Source organism: Helianthus annuus, chromosome 17, assembly GCF_002127325.2.
Source record: "Helianthus annuus cultivar XRQ/B chromosome 17, HanXRQr2.0-SUNRISE, whole genome shotgun sequence".
Classification (NCBI taxonomy): domain Eukaryota; kingdom Viridiplantae; phylum Streptophyta; class Magnoliopsida; order Asterales; family Asteraceae; genus Helianthus; species Helianthus annuus.
This window is the reverse complement of record NC_035449.2, coordinates 130,949,564-130,955,377: the sequence shown is the minus strand read 5'-3', so window position 1 is coordinate 130,955,377 and position 5,814 is coordinate 130,949,564. Positions and strand designations below refer to the sequence as shown.

The 5,814-nt window shown below is 39.5% G+C and overlaps 1 long non-coding RNA gene across 1 annotated transcript; it reads left to right on the top strand.

The window, feature by feature from the left end:
• Positions 1–293: 293 nt before the first annotated feature.
• On the top strand, positions 294–2,727 carry LOC110922149. Its single transcript, XR_002582925.2, has 3 exons — positions 294–682; positions 1,625–1,680; positions 2,518–2,727. It is a non-coding gene; the product is annotated as an uncharacterized LOC110922149 (long non-coding RNA).
• The last annotated feature ends 3,087 nt before the right edge of the window (positions 2,728–5,814 follow it).

Here is a 5,814-nt window from a genome sequence, read left to right as displayed (position 1 = left end):
AACCGAAAATTTAGATTTTAGTTATGATCCAACTGAATTGAACATTCACATGCACACCCTTAGAATTACTAACAAGTGTTGTGTTTTCCTTTGCATCGCGAATTTGGTTTTGGTTATGGCTCAAAACCGAACCGCCCCGTACATAGCCATAAACTCACCAACCTAAGTGATATGTTTCCCGCCGCATCGCGCGGGTAAACGACTAGTTATGTAGAAATAGTTGGGGAGTGATGGATTTAAAACTAAAATAAAAAAAATAAATATTAAAGGAAAGATAAAAGAGAAATAAATGGTTGCTCTACACAATTGACCCAAAAAGAAAAGAAGAGACCTTGACCAATTTGACCCTGAAACCCTTCTCTGCACATCATCGCTGTACACCGCCGCCTGCAAGCCACCGACAACCTGTCCCACTCCGAGTGTGTCTCGCCGTCGCATCGCCGCCGCAAGACGCTACCACCGCCAACAAGCTGTCCTCCACCGCCTCATTTCCTCTATAAATAGGAACCGACCTGCAATAATTCCGGCCAACAAAAATAATTCCAAAAATCCAAAACCAACACCGCCCTCCACCGTGTCCCACCACTGCAACCACCGCTAGCACCACAGAAGGCCCCAATCGTTTCTCCGCTACTTCTCCGGCGACACCCGCTTCCCAGGTCGTTTCACTTTCGAAGCTAAGGTACCAAAACGAAACCTTATAATTAATTCATGCTTGTCTGTCCATTTTCATGCCCAGTTAAGTGTTGATAATCGGCTGAATCAAAAGAATGTATGTGAAATGTATTAATAACTCATAAAAAGGAAAGAGGACTGTGTTCACGCTATGTTTGAAGCTTGATGTAATTGAACAAAGTATATAAAATCAATAATAACAATAACTTCCATGATTTGCCTTTGAATTGGTTTACTTTAGTCATGAACTAATTTAGCTTTTAAACTTAGATGAGACTATTTTTTTTGTGTGTTATTTTATAATACAAAAAAAAAATGAGCATACATACTTGTAACAAAATTATGCAACTTATCTAAATCCATATTTTTGTGAGCAGAAACTCAAATGAATATTAATGCATTTCTAAGTGTATTCCATATTTTTAACTGTCCAAGAGTTAAAACCTTCTGTTGTTCTTGTCTAACTTGTACAAGGCTCCCAAGCACCCAGTAACATAATTAGCATAGTTTACTTATCCATGGTCTCATACTTAATTAATAAGTTTAAAAGGATTATTATAATATGCTAGTGAATCTATGTATATTGGAAGGAAAACGTAAATAGACTTGGTATATTCATAACTTTATGAGAAATATATATTTTATATAAATGCATATATATCAGATAGCTTGTATAAAATAATGAAATGTTAAACAGCTTTAGATCTCCACTATAGTAACTAAGAAATTTTAACAAATATTTAAATACCTTATAGATGTATAAATATTAAGTATAGATCTCGGAATTATATATTATGTGAAAAAAAAGAGACATGATGTTTATAATCCTTTGTAAATTAAATAAGATGATAACATCAAATCTGTCAAGCTCGGCTCGTAACCAAACTGGTCTACTTTTAATCCCACCTAGTTAAAAGCGTAAATCTTATCCAACGTAAGTTACTTGTAGGTTGTCACGACCCCCTTAAAGAACAAGTCTGACGTTATTGTGGATCATCTTTTGAGGTACGGATTCTTACCCAACTTTTACTGTTATATTGTTCTATTGTTTGTGTAACCCTTTTTTTTGAACGGATCTTTACTCCTATCCTTATAGTTATCATATTCGATTGTTACAAACCTTGTTTCTTATTTTCTATCCTTCGGAACTCCTAACGTTTTTGGCAATTCTCATCATTGTTTGATCATCCGTTCAATTCGTGCGATTATTTTGTATTCGAAATATTGAAATATATATATTTATTGCATGCGATAGGAATTTATTTTGTTTGTACTCATTATCGCATGTTCCTGTGTTACGATTTGGTTATGTAATTGCTTTGACGCTTAGAGAGCGTGTTTGAGATGTGATGTTGCAGTACCATTTGAGTTGTATTCTGTTACCCGAGCATGTTCCTACTTGTGGGGGTGACCACAAGCACGTCATTGCGGCATCGATGACGTGGCACTTACCGTGACGGTGAGCCTAAATCACGGCGTCTCCTTAGTACTAATGAGGTACATGAGGCCATTAGGAGGCGTATGGACTGATCCTAGAATATATGTGTAGGTTTTCTAGTGAATGGTTGTTGTGTATGCCCACACACCATCTCACGTCCGGTACGTAGGGTCTGCAGCTCTACGTGCATGTCTGTTATGTTATTCGGCTCAATGGGTACATCCAGTTGATACGATTATTATTGGCTTGCTTTATTTGCATCGTATCATTTCAGGTTATGATATTTCTGACTTGTTATATTAGTTGTAATCGTTACAAAATTATTATTTTTTTTATTTTTCTATTTTATTTTTTTTATCCGTACTGGGCATTTGGCTCATTCCGTAAATTCTTTTCTTTAACAGGTTCACAGGATAATCAGGGCGGGGTGTGAAAGAGAGAAGAATTAGCTCTAGGATTTTGGGAAAAGAAAAGGTTAGCCATTTTTGTAGCACATGCTAGTTTATCAAAATTGGGCATTTTACAATATGTAATAAACAATATAACTCTAGGGCTACTGTACACTCTTTTGGTGTTATAAAATGTTTAATTTATGGAATGTTGTCTTTTGTTTTGACTACTGTAATAGTGACACGTCACTCCATTCCGGGGTGGGGTGTTACAGTTATGGTATCAGAGCAAAGGCTCTTTCCTGTAGAAAACTTAAATATAGTAATTAAGACATGTGAGGAATGGGTAGATTAGGACTTGGGTAGGTTAAGATTTCGGTAGATTAGGATTTAGACTTATATCTTTCTTTGGTCCTTGTCCCCTATATTGAACCTTCGTATCCTTTCTTTTAGATGCCTCCTCGTCGTCAAACACGTAGGACTACCCGCACCGCGAACCGTACAAACAACGATACTGCTTCAAATGATACCCCGGTTGATCCGAACATGATTTCTGCGATCAACCAAGCTCTGGCAGGATTACTCCCTACCCTTGTTGCGCAAACTGTGGAAGCGGTTATTCAACAAACTCACCCCGAAGGACGCGCCAACACTGGACCAAATTCTGGGGGTGTAGTTGATGAGAATGCCACAGATAACACAGTTGAAGGCATCCACGTGTGGCTAAAGAGGTTCCAAAAGGAAAGGCCAAGGTCTTTCAGTTACGCGGCTACTCCAATTGAGGCCAGGATTTGGATAGCTCATATTGAGAAAATCTTCGAAGTATTGGGAGTCGCAGATCAATACAAAGTCAGATTAGCCACTTATAAGTTAGAGGACGACGCACAAACTTGGTGGGAAGGACATAAGCAAGTCAAAGGAGGCGATGCTTATGCTGCTGCCCTTTCTTGGACAGAATTCCGCACCCTGTTTTATGAGAAGTATTTCTCTACAGCTGATAGAGAATCCTACATGAGGGAGTATGCAGTAATTCGACAGGGAAACGATGAACCAGCGTCAGAGTTTATTACACGATTTGCAAGGTTGGCGAGCATTGTGGGGGATGCCGCGGGAACACCAGAGGTTCAGGCAGAAAAATGTAAATGGGCAGTTTGTGATCGAATCCGCAAGTCAATTATGTTTATGAAATTCAAGGATCTTACAGAGGTGGCAGATGCAATAAAGACTTTTGAGTTCGAAAGGAAAGAGTTCCTAGCTCGAACCGGGGAGAGCAAGAAAAGGGACAGGGATGGGTTACCCAAGCAAGTTACAAGCCAATCATCTAATGCTACACACCTTCAAGATCGTAGAGTTCAAGCAAATCGAAATTCTGGAAATCAGATACGACCATGGCAGCCTAGACCCCAAAACCAGAGACCTACCCAGAATCAGATTCAACCGTATACAGGACCCACTAAAGCACAATCCCCGAATCCACATGGAAACCCAAATCAGAATCAAGTTCCTGTATGCAACACTTGTGGGAAGATTCATCGGGGCGTTTGTCGCAAAGCTATGGGGGCATGTTTTAAATGTGGCCAGACTGGGCATATGATTAAGAATTGCCCGAATCCAGATAATAAGAAAAGCATTGGAGGAAGTGTCGCACCACCTAATACTGGAGGAAGAGTTTTTGCGCTTTCTGCCACTGACGCTGCTAATGCCCCAGGTACGGTATCTGGAATCCTTCAACTTGGTGAACGAAATTGTGACAACTCGAAACTTAGAACCTTTCGTTGTGTCTTGATGTTACATGTTTGAACGTTATATGACTAGCTAACTTGTTAACTTAATGATAAAGGTGAACCTTTTATGTGATTTTGTGCTTGTGCTTGTATGTGTAGTATGTATATATATATATATATATATATATATATATATGTGTAAGTGAGCCGAGAACCGAGAACCCGACTCGAGACCATGAGGTCTCGAGTGAACAGTAACTGTTGGGCCGGTTGGGCCATTTGATCCATCCGAAAACCCATTAGGGTGCACCATTGTGGAGCAAGTATATAATCCTTAGTGATAGCCACACTTGTCATTTTTGGACAAACAACACACATACTCCTCTACACACACACTCTCCATTCTCCCTCACTAAAACACTAAGCCACAACATCCTTCTCCTTCATTCTCGGATTCAAACGGCAACCATAAGGAGCTCTTGGATCGGCACACACACACCCATTTGGAAGCTTCATACACACCTTTGAAACCCATCAACCGGTTAGTGTCTTTATGATGTTTATTGTTGGTGTTAGTGTCTTTATGATGTTTATTGTTGGTGTTAGTGTTTTATGATGTTTATTGTTGATGTTGGTGTTTCATGATGTTCTTAATGTGTATGATGTTCTTAATGTGTATAATGATGATAATCGGTTAACATGTCTCGATTTCGGATATATATTGCATGATGAGTTAGTAATATCTTGTATCAAATGTGATTTAAACCACTCATTGTTGATGTTCATGAGACCTGTTTGCATATGTCATGTAATCGGATTAGTATAGAGCCGAGTTTGAGGTGTTATGTTTAAGTGTTTTGATGGTTATTCATGTTATGACTAGATTAATGCTAAAAGAACCCTAAAATATGATGAAAAAGTTTGAATAATCATGATGAACTACTTGAATATATGAAGAACAACATGAATGTGATATGAAGATGTCTTGAATATTTGAAAATTAGTATGTTTGATCCATTTCGGTTAAGGTTAGACAAGGAGACATGTTAGTGCAATGTTATTGGATAGTACATTATCTCATGAACATGAAATTCTATTGGTTTAGTACATATGTCAGGAAATCAGCGGATGTCCAGCCGAGACCTTCGGTCTCGACTCGAGACCACCATATGTCAACTCGAGATCACGGTTCCGACACAATGTTGCGAGTCGAGAACCTCTAGTCTCGACTCGAGACCATGCTTCATCAGCCCACAAACAACATGACTCGAGACCTCTGTTGCGGGTCCGGTTGCGACTCGAGATCACCTAGTCTCGACTAGTCATGCATGACTCGAGAACTCGTAGGCTTTAACTGAGATCGCACAGTCTCGATTCGAGATCGCACAGTCTCGACCCAAGACCATGCACGCACACTCGCTGGACTGGACTTGCATAGTTACGGGCCTATGTTAATGGGCCGATTGTATGGGTTTTTCTGTGTATTGCTAATTGTGTATGTCATGCACTGTTGGGACTTGCATTGCTACGGGCTTAAGATTGGGCCGGGTCTTTGGGCTTTGCTACTTGTGTACATGCTACTGTTCAA